Source organism: Cricetulus griseus, chromosome 10 (assembly GCF_003668045.3).
Source record: "Cricetulus griseus strain 17A/GY chromosome 10, alternate assembly CriGri-PICRH-1.0, whole genome shotgun sequence".
Taxonomy (NCBI): domain Eukaryota; kingdom Metazoa; phylum Chordata; class Mammalia; order Rodentia; family Cricetidae; genus Cricetulus; species Cricetulus griseus.
Window position 1 is genome coordinate 23,138,303 of NC_048603.1, and position 21,021 is coordinate 23,159,323.

Sequence of the window (21,021 nt, forward strand, 5' to 3'; positions counted from 1 at the left end):
CAAGGCCTAGCTCTAGGTATTCTGAAGCCATCACTCATCAGAAGCTGAGGGAGTCATAACCCACCCTCTTAGAGTCAAACTTTGAGTAAACAGTTTGTCTCACACATACTGGTCATCCCATTCGCCCTAGGCCTGGGTTGCTGCATGTAGACAAGCTAGACAATAAAAGTCAGTAAGATGGAAGAACATTTGAGGGATAGAAACAGGGGTTGGCATGTCACACACACCACCTTTAACTGGTCAAAGTGCATCATGTAGACCATTGGCCAAACAGACTACCCAGCTTTGACAGGCAGAGATTCAAAGAAAGTCACACTGCAAAATGGCTGCAACACAAGGTGAATAGGAATGGATTGTGATTTTTTTTTCAGTGTAAGAGGATATAAATACCTTGCAATAAGTATGAAGGATAGAAATGTTCCAATAATAAACAGCAATTGCTACTATAAAATTATTTAATGAAATAAGAAAATAGCTTATAATCCTGTACATTTATCTGTTTTAACAACAAATTTAACAAATTCAAAGATAATTATTCAGAAATCACTCCTTTGTGAATAGCATACTTTTAGCTTTCTATAAGAAAAATACATGAAGTGACTTAGTTGGGGCATAAGGATATTTTACAGAAGGAGATAGAAATTATAACTGAAGCAGTCAGCCAAATGATTTGTTAATATAAAAAAGAACTTTAGAGATGAAATCGTGTGGATACGGGGAACTCGTCTCCTCTCAGATACCTCAGCAATGAGCACCTTGTGGCTTTGCTTCACTGGCTGTCTCCTGATTGTTGTCATAAAATGATCCTTGCACACTTATGCAATCCACATGGGGTCATCAATTACATTTATTCCCCACTCTTAGGTCCAACCTTAACCTACAACTCATGCCTCGGTCAAAGAGTAGACAGATCACCAAGGACTAAGACTATAATAGCAAACTGTCTTGTATTTCTGTTTTTATTGAGGTAAAATATTCAAAGGATGATATTTCCTTTAACCAGTTAAGTGTATAATCCAATGGTATTGAGCATATTCACAGTGCTGTGTTAATGTTACGGCTGTCTCTACCCCAAACTTTTTCACCATCCTTGGTCCACACTGTCTTCATTAAATAACAGCTCTGCACTCATAATTTCCTTAGATACTAAAACCTCTCTTGTGCCTTCTGTCCCTTTGAAGGGACAGAATCGTATAATAACCACACAATAATCATACAATAATCATCCTCTCATGGAGGGCTTGTTACTTAGTATATTGTGTGCAAGACTCTACCATGTAACCTGTATCACAAGCTCATCCATTTTATTGGAGAATAATATCCCATCATATGTATAGATCACTATTGTGTCTTGAATATGTACTGACTCCCATAGTGTCATGTGTTTGAACACCTGATCTCTTACTTGAAGTACTGTTCTGGGGGGGGGGGGGGCTGAAGAACTTTTGAGACAGAAGGCATGGCTGGCTGATACATAAAGGTTATTGAGGGTTGTATCTCTATACCACTTTCAACTTCAGTTTTCTGTTTCTTGACAATTTCTGGGGTGTGATAAACTATCTCCTGTTTCCTCCATGATGGACAGGAACCAATACTGTCAGCAAACCTTCATGGCTGTCATGGGCTGTGCCCTCAAAACCATGAGCCAAGCCAAACCTTCCCTTCCTTAAGTTGCATCTGTCTGCTGTTTCATCACAGTGATAAGAAATGTAACTGACTTAACCACCTTGCATTTACCCATTCGTTTGTCAACAGATATGTGGATTGTTTCCTATTGGCTATTGTAAAAAATGCTGCTATAAATGCTAATGTGTGAATATACATGTATGTATCTATGTGTTTGTTTGTATGTGTGTGTGTGTGATATCAGTTATTTGGAGTAAACATCTAGAAGTATGGATAAATAACCATTATTTGTTTAATGTTTTAGAAAGTCATCATCTGTTTTTCCCAGTGTCTTGACAATTTCCCATCCTCACAGCAGATCGTAGGGTACCATTTCCTCCATGACTTTGTCCACACTTGCTCTTTGCCAGTTTCTGCTTGTTTGTTTTTATAATAGTCGTGCTTATGAGTATGAACCACTATCCCACTGCTGCTGTGATCTGAGTTTTCATAGTGACAAATGACAGTGAACATTTCCTGTTATTATTAGCAGCTTGAATACCTTCAATGGAGAAATGTCTGTTCAAATACTCACACTTCTTTTTGTGGGGATTTTGCTTATTTATTTATTTATTTATTTATTTATTGGCTTTAGTTATCAAGTCATGGAAGGTTTTTATAGTCTGGCTATTTGTTACCGGAAACAGACTTTACAAATGTTTTCTTCTATGCTGCTGGATATCTTTTCATACCCACAATGGAGTCCTTTCATATAAAAAGTTATCAATTTTTGTAGAGTTTATTAGTTTTTTTTTCTTTTGGTGTCTGTGATTTTGACCTCATATTCATCAAATCATTGCCTAATCAAATGTCATGAATATTTTCTCCTAAGAGGGTTAAGAGCTCCTTGAAAGTAGTTTTTACATTTTTGAAAAAAAAAAGTGTTCTGGAGTTTTGGCGGGGATTACATTAAATTTGAAGACTGCTGGACTAAAATTACCTTATGAGCAGTGCTAAACATCTATGCAAGAGTGAGCATGTGTTATCATTCCATTTAAGGTTATCCCTAATTTCTTTCAGCAAGGAATTTCAGTTTTCAGTGTATAAGATTTCTAGTTCTTTGGTTAGATTTACTCCCAATATTTTAATTTTAACATACTGTTAAATTTTGAATTTGTTTCTTAATTTTAATGTACTTTGTTCATGAGTATGCTATAGTGACACCAGTGGTGTGTGTGCATGGATATTGTGCCTTGTAACTTTGATGAATTTATTTTATTAGCTCCTATAGCTTACTTGAGGATTCTTTGTAGCATCTTGTTTGTTAACGGACTTTTTACTCTTTTCTCCAACCATAGATCTAGCCTTCCACCCAAATGAAACATCCTATTCAGGTGCACATGTTAATGTAAGAATTTAAATGCCACTCACTGCAGAGACACACACAAAAAAATCTGGAACAGAAAAAAATGAGGAGAATTAAGAAAGTAAAACATGGTTACAAAAAATGCCTGACACACCATTATGAGATAAGGACCAACCAATGATGCCGTGGAGTTTGGTTTCTGTTGGCTATCTGCTACTGGGTATTCAACCTACCCTTAAGAGTAGTTTGTTTCACCAGTGAGACTCACTTGGAGAAAACAGAATTTTAATTTTCAAATGGATATCAATTGGAGATTGCCTCTGAGTTAGGGATGGGGCGTGTGTCTACTTCCCTGTCAGCACTGGACCCTAAATGCATCTTTTCCCAGTCTAGGCGTCTCTTGATTTAATGGATTCTAAAGTTCTATGTTTATAGTTAGTAAATTCCATGATTCTTTTTAAATACATTGGTAACTGTACCGGGCACTGGAAATACAGAGATGCTTAAGAAGACCTTCACATATCTTTCCCCCATTTAAAGTGGAGGAGAGAAATAAAAGCACAACAGAAACAGAATACAAGGTCTATTACAGACACAGATTACACATTAAGGCAAGATTGCACTGCCAGAGGTTAGGTGAGTAATTGTTTAACTTTCCTTGCCTTCTTTTACTCTGTTAAGAATAGCAATGACAAGGCAATTTAATAAAATCCCTCAAGTTCTGGACATGTTCCATCTTGGAAAGAATATTACCGATGTTACAACACACATTTCTGTGTGTTAATGTTCACTTCAGTTGCTATTTGCCTCTCTTCTTATGCTACACATTTGCAGTTTACACAGTTTCACATTTTTCCTCTAGAACATTATTAATAGTTTGAGGTGTGTGAAATTAGTTTTATGACTTGGAAACAGAAGAAAATCAGAAGTGGACATGCAAATAGGATTATGGTGAAATGGAAGGCATGAACACCATCAGCCATACCTCCTGTTGTGGTTTGAAAGAAAATGACCCCCCAATGGCAGTGGTACTATTAGGAGCTTGTTGGAGTAGGTGTGGTTTTGTTGGAGGAAGTGTGTCACGGTGGATATGGGCTTTGGGGTCTCATATATGTTCAAGCCATTCCCAATGAGGCAGTTCACTTCCTGTTGCCCGTGGGATCCAGTTGCAACTCCTTTTCAACTCTCAGCTTCTATAGCACCAGGTCTGCCTGCATGCTGCTACGTTCCACCATGACGATAATGGACTAACCCTCAAACCCAATTAAATGTTTTCTTTTATAAGAGTTGCTATGTTCATGTTGTCTCCTCACAGCAAAATAAATCCTAACTAAGACAGAAGTTGGGACCAGGACTGGAGTATTCTGTGATAGGTCAGACCATGCTTCTATTTAAGGGAATATGGACTTGGGACTGTGGATTAAAAAAGCAGTTAAACTTTTTAAGTGCTGTTTAACGGGCTGTACTAGTAGGAACATGGAAGACAGTGGTGCTGATGATGATTTGAACTCTGTGTGTATGTATGTGTGTGTGTGTGTGTGTGTGTGTGTGTGTGTGTGTGTGTGTGTGATGGTTGGCTCATGAGGTTTCAGAGGAGAAAAATATTAATATGTGGCCTAGATATAATTTGGTGAAGAATGTGGCTGCTTTTTGCCCTTGTCCTAAGAGTCTGTGTGAGGCCAAAGTGAAGAGTTTTGGATTAATTCCTTTGGCAGAAGAAATCGCAAAACAGCCTAGTATAGTTTCTGTTATGTGGTTATTAGTGGTAACTCTGATGAAGATTTATAATGAAAAGGAGCAAGCTGAGCAGGGTAAATCTCAAAATGTAAATTTTTAGGAGAAAAAAAAAAAGCACCAGGAAGTTGAATGGAGCTAAGTTCTGTGTTCAAGGAGATAAATGGAATAAAGGGAATGGCGATATTGGGGCAAGATCCCACCCATCTAAGTTTCCAACTTGTGAAAAGGAATTAAAAGAAAAGCTTAGAGTCTGGTGTGGTGATGCATACCTTTAATTCCTGAACCCCAGAGACAGAGGCTGGCAGATATCTGAGTTTCAGGCCAGTCTGGTTGACAGAGCAAGCTCCTGAATAACTTAGACAGTGAAGGTAGCCATCAAAAACAGAAATCTGGTGAAGATGTAATTGAAAGATTTCTGAGTTCAAGGCCAGTCTGGGCTACAAATCCAGTCTAAGGACAGCCAAGCTTAGGTAGTAAAGGAAACCATTGAAAACAGAAAGCTGGTGAAGATGTAACTGAACAAGGGAGCCATGTTCCAGCCCCAGTAAGCAACAGAACTTGACAACTTCAGCCATGTGGTTCTGGAGTTAAGAACAGAAGAAGAAGGCTATGGAATTCGACCCCAGGAGTAAGGAAACCCACTGAGGCCAGGCATGTATTAGAGGTGTCCCTGAATGGAGGCCTAGAGAGGCCATTGTATGAAGCTATGAAGTTGAGGCTTTGGAGACCCCAAGATGTGGAAGATACCATAACCATGAGATAGCTGCTGAGGAGAGCCAGAGTGGAACCAGCCAAAGAAAGAGTGTGTTGTAGTCACGAAAGATGAAAGGAGTTGGAGACCTGAAGAGTGTTTTGACATCAGACACCGAGACACAGAGTTTGGAGTTTTCCCAGCTGGTTTTTGGTCTTTCTTTGGTCCAGTATTTCCCCAGTATATTCCCTTCCCTAAGTTTTGCAATGGTAATGTATATCCTGTGCCATTGTGTATTGAAAGTATGTGTTCTGCTTTTTGGTTTTGATTTTACAGGGGGATTACAGTTAAGAGATTACTTAACTCAGAAGAGACTCTCAACTTTAGACTTTTAAATAAGTTTGAAACTGTTATAGACTATGGGACTTCTACTGTTGGACTGAATGCATTTTTGCATTATGATGTGGCTACAAGACTTTGAGGGTCAGGGAGTGGAATGTGGTGGTTTGAAAGAAAATGACCCTCACAGGCAGAGGCATTATGAGGAGATGTGAACTTGTTGGACCAGGTGTGTTTTTGTTGGAGGAAGTGTGCCACTGTAGAGGCAAGCTTTGGGGTTCTCATATGTTCTCAAGCCACACCCAGTAAGACAGTTCACTTCCTGTTGCCCATGGATAAAGTTGTAGCTCCTTTTCCATTTTCAGCTCCTTCTCTAGCACCGTGCATGCCACCATGTCCCACCGTGATGACAATGGACTAAATCTCTAAAACTATAAACCAGACCCAATTAAATATCTCCCTTTCTAAGAGTTGCCATGGTCATGATGTCTCTTCACTGAAATAAAAACCTTAACCAAGACACCTCCTAATCTTATTGACAGATAATGTCCATGTACAAGGTTGGGAGCATGTACAAGGTTTCACTAAGTGTAGAACGTAAGTGTCTGAACTCCTAGGCCAGTCAAAAGCCTGTTGTGAGATATAATGCATATCTGTAGAATGATCTTCTTACATAGGAACCATGGTTCTATCCACAAATACAAAGGAGACAGCCAGTCTGCCTTCCACCAAGCCAAATGAGGCTCACTCCTTCTTTCTGACAGGCTACTTTGTCTGCTCAGACTACCATTGAGAGCCCAGGTGGGAGCCTTGTGCGAGGATACATGTGGGGAGACTTGTCAGCATTGGTGGAAGTACCCAGAAGCTTTTCAAGTTCTCACAGTAAATGCTAACTGATAGGGATGAGACATTTCAGCATGCCCAGTCTGTTTTCCTCAGACCTTTGAGCACCTTTTATTCCAAACCAATGAATCCCCTTAATAGCTGTGTCTGTTTGGGGTTCATATAAGGCAGCAGGAAACCCCAGAGTCCCCAGATTCCAAAGCAGTCAAATGCTACTAAGGAAGGGAGCGATGAGACAAAGCCCATCAGGAAGGAAGCAATCTGCGATGGCTTCCCCATACAGCCAAGGATTTCCTGTGTTTTATAGTCACTAACTGGGGAAAATCAATAAAAGGAGACTTGACTAATGCTAGAGACTCTTGAGTGTTATCAGATAAACACAAGATGTATTTGGAGGCAAACAGGAAATAACAATAATGTGAAAAGAAAGCCCAGAAGGACCAACCAGATGTCTCTTCCATTTTATGGTCCCTGAATTATAACCTTTAAAACAAGTCAGCAAACGCAAGTGAAGTAGATTCCTGGGTTTGTTGAGCAATTTATCAACCCCAGGGGGAGAGTTGTAAGAACTTATGATTTATAGCTGGCCAACTTTAGTGCAAGAGGCCCAGGGACTTGCAATTGACACCTGACATGGGAGCAGTGACTGCTTCACACACAAGGTCTGATCTGAGCTGAGTCGGTAGACATAGCTGCTCTCAGGAGAGCGGAAAGATCAGTTTAGAAAGGCTCACGTATTTGGAGTGAAGGTTTGGTTACTGGAGTCAGGTCCTTCTATTGACTACTGTTGTTAACTATACCAATTTAAAACAAGCGTGGATTTTCAGTTTTCGCAGTTACCTCCCTGAATTCAAGCTGATACTCTTTGTATAGAAGGGATTTTTTTCTCTCTTTCTCTTTCAACTATTCATATCATTATAAATTAAGAGATTTTTAAAATATGTCACTATTATAGTCATTGTGTAATCTTTCACTGCTCAAATCTGCAGAAGGTGGCAAATATAAGTTCTTTTCCAGCGATTCTTTTTTAATTAAAAACAATTATTTTAAAGCTGGGCGTTGGTGGCGCACGCCTTTAATCCCAGCACTCAGGAGGCAGAGGCAGGTGGATCTCTGTGAGTTCGAGGTCAGCCTGGTCTACAGAGCGAGTGCCAGGATAGGCTCCAGAGCTACACAGAGAAACCCTCGAAAAACCAAAAAAAAAAAAACCAACAATTATTTTATATACAAAGCCCAGTTCCCCCTCTCTGCCCTTCTCTCATCTCCCAGCTCCCCCATCCACTCCTCAGAGGGGTGAAGTCATTCCTTGGGAAGTCCACAAAGTCTGGGATACCAAGTCTGAAACCTCCCCCCATATCAAATCTGAGCAAGATATCAGCTGCTCCTATGCTTTAACAACCATGATCCACTGATCTTTTGAACTCTTTCCTCCATTTTGGCAAAAGACACTCCAAGTTTCCCTTGTATTTTCTGTGACCAGCCTAGAATCAATCCTTTCTCCCTAAGCACCTCTGATTCTTCTACTGAGCAATGGTGGACACCAAGATCTAACTCATCTAATATTTTTATTACAGTTGTATCGTTTTTTCTAAGCTCTCAATATAAATACATATGTGTATATGCTTGCATAAAACCACAAACCTACATGTTAGGCACCAGAACTCTCCTGATTTCATATACAGTGCAACTATCTAAATGCTTTCACTATAAAAAATGGTGAGGTGTGTTGGCCTGGTCCAGGGCCTCAAGTCACATGTCATATTTTATCTGTTTTCTTGTCTCTCACTTTTGTCTGTATTGGACTCATTCTTAGGTCTTGGCATCCCTATTGTAAACATGTCCTGCAGAAGTTCTAAAACAGTAATTTCACTCTATTGTATGCTGAGAACTCAAACATGTACAGAGGGTAACCTGATGTCGTATTGTGTGAGTTAGGAGTCCGACAGAGGCTGTGAGAGATTTCCTTTGATGCCACTAAATTCTCACAATTGGTAACACTTGGTGTGAAAGGACTGCCTAGGTTTTAGAGTTACTTAACAGTGCTACTTGAGTATTTCTGGCCCTTACACAGTGTCTACTTTTGAAATAATTTCTCTGTAGCAGTTTTTCCATCTCCCAAGTTCTGGCTCCATTTTCCTTTGAAGATGTTTCTTAGAGGCTGTTGAACATATCCCTGCTTTTCCTGACACCTTCTTTAGAACATTAATCTGTTTCTTGTTTCATTACTGTGTCCAAAATCCAACATCCTAAAACCCTTCCCTAATTGAAGTTATAACACTTGAATTCTTAGCAAACCATTTCTCCAGAGAAACTCAAACTATACCATTATACTCTAAAATAAATATTTAAGATAAATCAGTTTGTTAGTGCAGCTAATCTGCCTAGTAAAACAGGAACCCAAGGCGGAAAATTGTTGTAAGATTAGCCAAATGCCAGAAGCAGTATCTCCTAACTTGACTACCCAATAATGTCTAAAATCTGATATAATACGTACTACTATACACAATTTCTTTAGTGGGGATTCTCATGGAAGACAGTCCATGGCAAGGCAAGGAAGAGTGTGCACAGATTTGAGAAGAAGATCCAAGACAGAGAAGTCTCTACCTGACATACCTGGCTTGTAGCTCTCTAACTGTTAGACTTCACCTACATTGAGGAAAGCAAATCAATGATATTTAGCTGATTTTCTCTGTGTCCACACAAAAAGCCCCATTGCTAGGGAGGTAGCATTGTTTTCACACAATTACTGCCGTTTGCTCCATGGTCAGTACTATTAAGACAGTATCTGTTCTGAAACCAAATAGTTTGGGTTCAATTCCACCTCTGCCACTTGAACTCTGCCTTTATCTCCTGTGTTGTGGTTCCTGACAGGAACTTCTCTTTTATCAGTAGCATTACTGTGGTGGTGAAAGACACAGTCTTAGTCTCCCTTTACCACATTTGCCTCATGTCCAACACAGTGATGGTAATGGTAGCTCACCCACAGAGGAAGATTGAATGATGTGATGCACCTAAGATTTCGGAACAGTCTCTGGCACACAGTGAGCAATACATATTCATTATTGAGTTTATTGCTGAGTTTACTATTGAGTTTCTTGATAGATGTGGATGTGGAGTGTGCTGTGCTGAGGTTAAATGTAAAAATTCCATCTCTCCTCCTTGAGCATGGGTTCCCTTAGCACATAGACAGACAAACTCTTGTCCTTAGAGCCCAGCGTTAAGGCTAGCTCTCAAAGAACAGGTTGCTACTGCTGAGATCCCCTGAGGGCCGATGACATTGGATGTGGATCTGATCCACACAGGGCTGGATGCTTCATTAAGCCTCACTTAGCAGAAGCACTGGTACCTTCCTCATGCTCCTCAGAGAAGTCTGCTCTTCATTAGCTAGGCCCCCTCCCTGACTGAGGTCAAGTATTGTTTTCTGTTAAGACTATACTCCGGAGTAACACTCTCCTGGGTAGGTGAGAGGGTGGACCTTTGTAGGATAAGGTTAAACCCCAGTAACCTGGCTGGAAAAAGAAAATGTATTGGCATAATAATTGGAAGATATTTAAAACCAACAGAGTAAGCCAGGGTAGCCAAATCTTCTCTAATCTGCCTCCCACCACCTTGAGCATTTTTTTTTCTTTATGCGGGAGTGAGTCCATGGCAAGATCAAACAGTGCTTCTCAAAGTTCTATCACGTCTTTTGACCTGATTTAATCCAGTGTCAGCATAGCAGAATGGAAACAGAAATTTCTATAGTGTGCATGGGCTTTGGATACATGAAGACGTGTTCTTATGTGTGCACCTGTCTGTGTAGGAACATTGCATGTGTGCACACATGTGAATGCCAGAGGTTGATATTGTTTGATGTTGGTTGTCTTCTTCCATCATTTGTTACTAATTTTCAACACATTATCTCTCACTCAATCTAGGCCTCATCAGTTGGGTATACTAGCTGGCCATCAAGCCTCAGGGAGCCTCGTGCATTCATTCAAAATATGGAGCATATGCTGTGTTCAGATACTGAGAGAAGCAGTGTGGATTGCAGTGCTTTCACGAGGCTCCAGGTATGTGCAATGTTTATTACAGAAGAGAGTATCTAGTTATACTTGGGGAGCTTGAAGAGCTGAAACAAAAGCGATGACAACAATTAAAACTGTTCATAACCTGTATTGACTCTTTCAGCTTAATATGTGACTTGGAAATTAATCTCACTTTTTTGACTAAATATTGGAAGAAAGGGAGGGATGGAGGCAAGGAGGGATGAAGGAAATGTTTGGCCTTTCCCCTTTTACATAGAGTTTAAAGAAACAACCAGAGCAAAGGTTCTTATAAATTGTAAGATTCTATGCCAAGATAGACTTTTAAACCAGAAGCCACAAGGTCCCTTGGCAACTGCACCTGGACATAGGTGAACATGAACCATGATCTACAAGCACCACCCTGGGAGAACTTTGCTCAGATTTATTCATTTTAAGCAGCTTTGCCAATTTGACCTAATCCTTGGGCTTTTCCTATAAACACTAAAATCCAAATCACAAAGTGCTAAATATATATAAGAGACTTTTCCCTTCTAAAATAGAAATAACTGTGTGATGTCTTCTGCTTATAGAAGGAAAGCATAAAGATTGTTCAAAAAATATTAGACCACTCAGGAAAGAAAAAGCTTCTTGCCAGTCAAAGGTAAACATTGCTAACATTTTTCTGTGCATTAGCTCCAGAAATCTAGGTGTAAAAATGCAAACACTTAAAACGCCCACGCTGTGTCGTGCTAATGCCTCTGTGTAATTGTTTATGGCATTAAAATATATTTACTTATTTTACTTTATGTGCATAAAGTTTTCCCTTCGTGTGTGTGTGTGTGTGTGTGTGTGTGTGTGTGTGTGTGTGTGTGTGTGTGCTAAGTGCATGCCTGTGGAGATCAGAAGAGGGCACAGGAGTCCTTGGACAGAAGTTACAGATGGTTGTGAGATGGCATGTGGGGTGCTGGGAACCAAATCCAGGTTCTCTGCAAGAGCAACAAGTGCTCTTAACTCTTCAGCCATCTTTCCAGCCCCTGTTTTCTGTAAAATTTTCACCTAAGTGCAGTAGAGCTATTCCACAGAGCATTCCTATCCCCCAATGTCCGTTATTTAAGTTATAGTTGATATCAGATAGCCAAGAAATGGATAAATATGTTCTGTTGTTTTAAAAAGATAATGAACGATCTATTATCTATTTGCAAACATCTACGAGCATACCAAGGCAAAATATCTGCATGGGGCACCAGGCCCTCCACCAAACACCAAAATGCATGCTGAGCTAAGAGGTCTGACCTCAGTGAGCATGCTCCTATCTCTCTCACACACACACTAGGAATGCTGAAGGAAACATCCACTTCATAGTTGGCACAGTTTCCTTGCCAGTGCCCATGACCATGCAAGTTCCAACATGAATAAAAAGAGTTAAACGGATGGCTAGCCTCCAAGGAGCACCCGATCAACAAAAGAACTGGATTTCCCTTGAGGAAAAGCCTGAGTCCTGTTTCATATAACATAACATTCAAAGGTATGTGTTACGCTCACTGGGGAGTAACTAAAAAGTATTACAGACAGCAAGTCAGTGCACCAGTACTTAGCTGCTTGCAGGGCAGCGGGACTATTGCTTAGTTCAGGAAATGAAAAGCTCAGTCAGTCCTGTGGGTAGCTCAGCAGAGATAGGCTTACTGATACGTGCTGTGCTCAGAACCCAGAGCACCTGTTCTGCTGGCTTCTCTCTGTGGCCGGATTGTGGAAACCCTGCTGGAGAGAAACAAGCCCTCGTTTTTTTTCCAACTGTGTTAGCAGATAATAAACTAAGCTTCTACTTAAAGTATTTTGATACCAAGTAAATTCTATAGGTCTCCCCCTCACCTCTCAGAATCCTTGAGTTAAGCCTCCTTTTCAGTCTCAATGCAATTGCGGGTGCCTACTATTTAAATAGGAAATGCCAGGCCTTCTAATAGGCAGTATTTGTGAAATGCACACTCTTAACCACACGCTAATCTAGCTTGTATTTCCTTCCTCCTTGCTCCCTCATATGCAATGATTGTCTAATGCTGGAAGATTTCTAGTAAGATCTACATTCGTTTCATTTCTCCAGCTCCATTACTTGCTCATCAAAATAACAGTGGCTATTTCCTGATCTAGAACATTCTCCTGAAATGTATACCCTATAAAAGATGAGGTGCCCTTTGAGAACGGTATTGCATTAAGTAGATACACAAAGTTTAGTAATGAAAATAATTAGAAAGCAGTGGAATATTTATGGTTTCTCTAAAAAGTAATAAAGGTGAGAAATTTCACAATGTGGATCACAGTAAAAATGACCTGAAAACAATCTGAGAATACTTTACCGTTTTAAAAGTTTCTGAAACTCTCTGTACATTACCCACAAACCTATAATTAGTCTTCACTCCTGTCTTCCTGGTTACTTTTCACTCTCATATTTTATATGGTTCTCTGCCCTCTCCAGTTTAATCCTGCTTGGGAGTTTCCTGACTCTCAGCCCACTATGACTTCAATCAATTGCACAGAAACCTGTATGCAATAAAATGTAAATTTTAATTGTTTTCAAGCACAGAAGAAAGGGCCTGTAGATATCCATGACTAATACTTTTTGCTGTTGTGGCATGAAGATCAATATACTGAAGAATGGTAGAGTGGAAACAACTATAAATATTAGACACTGTTAAACCCGAGACTTAATTTGAAGGATATCACGATATTCTGTTCTATTAAAAACAGCTAGGAAATGCAACCAATCTAGAAATCCAGCGACGGTATGGATGGACAATGAAGGTGAAATGTGTATGTGCAATGGAATTTTCTTCAAGCTGTAGAGAAAAATTAAATTAGGAAAGCTGAAGGCCAACGGATGAAAGTGGGAGAATGAGTGAGGTCACCCAGGCTCAGAGAGGTAAATGCTAGGGGCTCCCCTTTAGTTTGCACATTTAACTTGCAGTATACTGGGAAGCCAGGAACTTGAAAAAAGACCATTGCTGAGACATAAAGAGAAGATGAAAATAGAGTATAGATAAAATGCCAGGGAAGGGGATAGAGATTAGAAGGTTTAAATAAGCAGAAAGAGGGGCATGGGGATTGGTTAGGTAAGGGGTACAGGAGGGCTTACCAAAATGTCAAATAAAAAATATATATTACTATCTTGTAATTCAGCTAAAAATATTGTTGGGGAATTCAACAGAGCTTATGTGAAATGAAAGGAGAAGAGAGTACTAGGGATAGATGATTGAAATGGGCATGGCGTAGATGAATGGGAGAGAGAACGGGATAGGAGTTGGTTATCCACAATTAAAGATATACAGACGTTAAGGAAACCCATTAATTTTAAGGTATTTATGCAGGGTGGACAACACTATTTGCTGAAAACATGGGTATTAAATGGAAGTCTTCATGCCAGCATGGGGTATCTCTTTAGGACTTATCAGTTCAGAAGACCCCAGATGTCTCCAGAGCAACACAGGTTATTGCTGTTGTTCTTGGTTTTCCTTCAGAGCTAGAGGGTAGTACCCTGTTGCTGAAGACAACACACACTTTAGTCCTAGGAGAAGTTCATCTTAAAATGACCTTGAAACTCCTTTCCTAGTTCCAGAAGCAACTTTCTCATTATAATTGGGGAGAAATGTTTTCAGTAGCCCAGGATCCTACATGTTGTAATACGAACCTGCCAATCAATGCTTGCCCATGGCTATAATAGTGGCATGATTGTTAAAGGACTAGCCAACTTTTTATCGAGCTTAGTTCTGATCTGTAGGATGGAATTCATACTTGGAACTGAAAGCCCAAGGCTGAGCAGGTGCAGTCCCTGGGGTTGGGGGCGAAACTACACCCAGCTTCCTTCTAAATATTTATGTTGATACTTATAAATTCCTGTCTCTCTTGAACTTGGACAGAGAGCTTCTTTGTGCAGTGAGTGGGTCATAGTGTGAAGACTTATACACAATCCAAGGGTGCCAGTGCACAGTCATAGATGGGGCATGCATCCAGATCAACCTCCCCATGCCAAGGTTCAAGGAGCACTGGGGAAGATGGGACAGAAAGAACGAAAGAGCCAGAGCATGGAGAAGACTATCGTAAAATGCTATCTTGTCAATAGGATACCACTGTTGCACTGATGAACTCACAGCATCTGGGGTTACATAAACGAAATCTGTACAAGACCAAGCCAATCAAAATCCAGGCAGGAATTATGAAGGAGCTCATGAATCCCTGCCACTAGCTGAGGTGGTATTGGCAGTTGATGGCTGCTGGAGGAAGGGCAACCTGACCCTGGTGGGTTCTTGGTACTCCAGTGAATGGACCCGCATACATGTGTGTATGAGCAGTGCTAATTGAATTCATTTGGATGTTTTTTTTTTTAAAAGAAGACATGACTTTGGGGAGGAGACATGTAGGGAGCAGAGGAGTTGAAACAGAGAATGGGACATGACTGTAATCAGTGTGTGTGTGTGTGTGTGTGTGTGTGTGTGTGTGTGTGTGTGTGTGTGTAACTCATTAGAAAGGGCTATATAAACAAAAACTAAACAAGAACATAAACAAATCTGCTACATGGAAGGGTGGTAATCTCACAAGGTCCCATCCCTAGAGAAAAAACTACAAGCAACTAATGACTAATAACAGAGAATTGGTCACTCCCAGGAACAATTCCACTAGTTGGTTATTCACTAGTGCTTATCCCTGAAGCTGTGTATGCACAAGCAACAAAAATGGACTCTGCATGTTTTAGTTCTGTTTGTCCATATATGTGCATATATATGTAATAATAATAACAATCAAAGGAAAAGATATTATCAATTTGTGAGTGGATAACACGGGAGGGATTAGAAAGAGCAGAAAGTAGAAACACTAGAGGGAGGAAAAGAAGAGGGGGTAATTTAATTGTATTTGAATGAAATATTAAAAATAAGTAAAATTATCGAAGAATAAAGCATTATGGAGATACTTTGTGGTTTTGAACAAGATTGCCCACATGAGAATGAGTGAGAGGTTATTCACTAGGGTATGGGCAACTTATCAGCGCCCCCCACCCCCCAAGAGGCTTTAGGAGAAGAAGAACGAAAATTCATCACCCTCTGACTTCATTCAGGGACACTAACTTTTTATTCTTCTGCTGCCGACATATCCTGGTACCATGTTCATATATCACTCCATAACCTTCATCTTCACGTAGACTAATAATTCTTTCTTTGTCCCTCAATTCCCTCCACTCGATGGGAAATTCATTATTCCAGCATCAATGTGACTCTGTGTACCTACCATCAGAGAGTCCAGTCCCTGACATATGTTCAATGCCCAGCTTGCGGTTATTATTATATGATTTTGTGGCTGATTAGACTTTAAATAAAACAGCACCATTCCCAATCCTGTGTCTTCTATTTGCATGCTAATTTTGATTACTTAGGAACAGTTTAACAGTTTAACAGAACCAATCACATCCTGTGAATTCTGAGGCTTGGGCATTACACAGCCACAAAGCCTGAGGGAGACTCTACATTACAGGCCTTGTAGAGATGAAGCTGCTGGGAAGAAGGAAGTTACTGCTCCAGACCAGCAACCAACATCAGCTTCCTAGCCATGTAAGTAAAACAACTAGAAAGAAGGCACCTAGACTTCACATCCAAAGTAGTTCCATGTGAACTAGCAAGGAGAGTCCCCACGTTGGTGACAGTTCTTTTCATGGTCGCTCAACATTTCCACTCACCTTTCAAATGAAGCATTGCCATCTCACGAGACACTAACTTTTACGACATGAATGTAAAATAAACAGACCTAGATAACAGAGGTAGTCTCCAGTGAGAAGAGAGGAAAAATTGTTGGTATCCCCTTAAAAAAACATGGGAGTTCCTTAAATTCCTTAAACTGTAACTTTTTCAGTTACAGTGACAACCTACTCTCTGCCTGACATCCACATGGACAATTTGGCATAAGTCCCCTGAGACTCATGAGAGAAAGGAATCCAGGTGAGCACAGGGGTTATGTTTTCTGTGCCATTTGAAGTGAAGTCCATCCTATTCAGATATGAGCCTCCTATCTTCTGTCAATATCCTAAAATTTGTGGTGTGCTAACTTGTTACTTTCTATAGAGGGAAAATATCTCAGCCCCTTTGCAGTTCAAAATGCAAATGGATTCATGAGCAGAGTTAATGACTAGTGCTGATCTAAGCCACCAAATCATAGAGCAACATAGAGTACTACTGTATACAATGTGAAGTGAAGGGCATAATTTCACTCTCTAAGCCTTATTTTAAATAGGGATGAAATTTTCCATGAAGGTTATTTGTGAAAATGGAGTGAATCTTACATGAGATGAATGTTTAAATTTTTTTTATATTCTAAAGTCAGACAGTCTCCATCCTTGAGGCTGTCAATCATCAATAGCAGATTAAAGGTTTTATTTGATCTTCCTATGTTTGAATATTGTCCCTTCAAAATTAAAGTATTGAAATTTAATGACCAATAAGGTGTTACTAAGAGGTGGGACTTATAAGATATTAATAGATCATGAATGAGATTAGGGCCTTTTAAAAAGAGACATCGTAATGTTACCCGCGTGAATGTCTTCGGGAGTGACCATTTCCTATCCGGTAACCAATTGGTGTGTACTTCTCTGGGGAAGATTATTTCTCTCTGTCTCAGCAATTATTAGTTGCCCATAGTTCTTCATGTAAGGTTGAGGCCTTATGGGCTTTCCCATCACCCACCTTTCATGTCAATTAATGTTGTCCTTGTTCAGCTCATATTCAGGCAGAATATATGTATATATTTACATACATACATTTAACAGCAGTTAATGAAGAAAGAGGCCATGAATTTGAATAAAAGCAAAAACAAAAGGATATTTGGGAGAGTGTGGAGAGAGGAAAGTGAAGGGAAAATGGTGTAATTATAATTAAGATAAAAACTAAAAAAGAGCGAGAGGGGCTTTATGTAACCTTCTACTTTTCCCCATGTCAGGACATAGCGTCCTCAACCTTCTAAAGGACAGCACAACAAGATAACCTCACCAGACAAACGAACCTGCCAGCACCTTGACCCTGATCTTCTCATTCTCCAGAAGTGTGAGAAATAAAGTTCTGCTTCTTATCAGTTGCACATTGTTAGGTGTTTTTCCATAAAACTATAAAATAGAGGTAGTCATCCCCTTAATTTTTTTTCTGACTACTCTTCTGCAAAAGATATACTTCCATGAGTTTGCTGTGAAGAACAAATGAGTCAATATGCACAACTGATTAGAACTGTGTCTTTCATTCAGTCGCTGCTCTATGCCATCAAATCCTCACCAGAATCACCATTACCATCATCATCTTCAGATCAATGCTTTCTGGAGGACTTGGAATATGAGTTGGGTCAGGCTGGATTGGTTCTTCTTAAAACACCCAATAGAGGAGCACACCCTTCATAGTGCATCCATGGTGTAACACGCTCATCTGACCTCAGGTTTCATTTAGTTTATCTTTCAAGGCAGTCTACATGATTCTACTGTGAATAAAAACTAAGGTCTAAGAAAAGTTCAATGTCAAAGTAGTATTTCTAATTTTGTATGCCCATAATGAATCAGAAGATTATCTTTGCTGAGTTTCCTGATAACTCCTGGTAAACCAGCTCCTACTTGGAAATTTTCTGATTACGTTAGAAAAAAATAAGAGAGAATTCTAGAGGATTTAAAGACCATAGAACAATACATATATGAGATTTGACTAACAGACTCTTGTTCACAACTCACTTTTTAGAATTGGTCACATGATTTCACCCATCATGATAAGGTCAGAAACAACTAAACTACCATGTACCCTATTCTAACTTCTTTTCTGTTGTTGTGATAAAACATTCTGACCAAAATAAACTTGAGAAATGGTTTATTCAACATTATATGTTAGAGTGTATCCTTGAGTGGAGTCAAGGCAGGAACTCACTCACAGATAACAAATTACAGCAGAAACCATGAGGGAATTCTACTTGATGGCTTACCCACAGATCAATGCTTGACTAGATTTGTTACAAACAACTATCTTCCCAAGGAATGAATCTAGGCAATTCCTCTGTGGAGGCTCTACTCTTAGGTGACGCTAGGCTGTGTCAAATTGACAAAGATGATCAAGGCATGGCCAGTATGAAAAATCCAGAAACACTGAATAAATTGGTCAGCTTTATATGAAATAATATTGTTTAACAAATCATCATAACATTGTGAGGAATATGATAATTGTTTTTTCCTGACTCTTGTAGTCATTTGTAGTTTGGCAGAACTAAGCTAGGGTAACTATGCTTAATTACAAGGTCACCTTAGTTTTACGTGAGCTTCATGGATTTCTCATTCCCCATAGAGAAACAAACTGTAACAGAGTAATGGTGTAACCATACTTACCTTATTTGCTTATGTTACATATATAAAGAGTTCATTATCCAAATTAACAATAGTAGGATAATAATGGACACTCCTTCAAGACAGTAACTCTAGCAGGAATAATAAAAGCCCAACAACAGATAATGGGGTTCAAGCTGAATATCAGAGAAGCAAGGCAGGCAGCCACTAGGTCTTTCCTCTACCTCAGTCTGAAAGGGCAATCCTGACTCCATGAATTCTCAGTGTGGCTAGAGACTGATTGCCCTGAGACTGAATACTGAATCACCCATAGGAGCCTGGGCTCCTCCTCTCTAATTCTGGGATTAAAGGTGTGAGCTCTGTTTCTTTTTTAGACTGATTCACTCTCATGTAGCCCTGAGTGGCCTTGAACTCACAGAGATCCATCTTCCTCTGTCTGCTGAATCCAGCAATTAAAGGTGTGTGTCACCACTGCCCAGCTTCTGTGCCTGTCTAGTGTGGTTGGCTTTGCATTCTTATCTCCAGGAAAGCTTTATTAGATCATAAACAATATATCACCACAAGTAACAGAAAGGGATAAATACATGATACGCTCTATAGTATCCTCTCTGTGAAAAACAAAATGTCTGAAGCTGAGTCACATGCTAATTAATTTATTTGCAAATTCTCAGAACAAAATCCACGAGAAAGGCAGCAAGCAGTTTTGAAAGAAAAAAATATCAACTTTGGTGTATTTAAATAAAAGTCCTTAGATCATAGTATAATAATGCCTGAGGCTTTACTGGTCACAAATTGAGACAGAATTTGGACTTCTTCATCACTGACATGACCAGCCATTTGAATCAGAGTTGTCTCTGAGAAGAGGGTATACACTTAGGTGAAGCACTTTCCTTAGGCTAAGAGAAATTGCTGGTGTATAGGGAGACTCAACTCTGAGTCATAATCAGCGTACGAAGTTGCTGAGGTGGAGAGATACATCTTTCCCATCAGAGAGATGCCTGGGGCACAGAGAGACTCAGCTGTGAATCACGCACAGAGAACATTCCAAGAAGATGCTAATGTAAAGAGGTGTGCATCTTTTATGAACATGAATGTAACAATATTGTCTATTTACTAAACAGTCATCTAACATACTATACTTATCAAATGACAGTAACTACTAAATTTATTGATGTATTTTATTGAGTCTTCTGGATATTATGTTGTATACTGAGGTTATAGAAAGCATGAAGTTTTTATTTGTTTTCACGGAGAATCAAGTAAGTTATATCAATTAGTATTCATAAAAATCAGTACAACAAAATACACTAAGAGGGAGCTATAAAATAAAAAGGGGTGTTCTGTTGTAACTGTGACTGTGCTATTTTGTTAAGTTTTTAAAAAAAGTAAATCATAATAAAAACTTTTCCAGAAGAGGTGAGTCATAATTTTTGAACAAGATATTAAGAAAACTTAAGTCCAATGGTATAAAAAGGAAAGAAGGAAAAGAAAAAGAAAGAAAGAAAGGAAGGAAAGAAGGAAGGAAGGAAGGAAAGAAGGAAGGAAGGAAAGAAGAAAGGAAGGAAGGAAGGAAGGAAGGAAGGAAAGAAGGAAGGAAGGAAGGAAGGAAGGAAGGCAAGAACATTCAAGAAAGAGGTAGCAATGAGTGGGAATATATAGGCATCGGAGAGACTGCCATATGCAACAGTGAGAGGAAGGACATTCAAGCAAGCAGTGATGGCAAGATGCCAGGTGATGCTCATGTCCCAGGCAAGCAACAAAACTGAAATTTGAAAGACATAAAGTCCTCGCTGCAGTTAGCCTTTTTATAACGATGAGCTCATGGAAGTGATTAACAACGTCTCAATTAGTTTTAGCAATCACAACCATACATGACTTACCTATTGCTCTTTTGAACTGAATTCTTTCCTCTTCCAATGTTCATTATTTTTTCATATCTAAATTTTTGTTCAGGACTCGAACCTACTTAAACCAATCCAATTATATCATCATATTCATTGTCAACATCATTATCATCCTTGTCAATTAACATTCAGTTTTAACGTTACAAGTCTATCAAATAAGAATCATTGGTTAAAATCTCATTTTATACTTT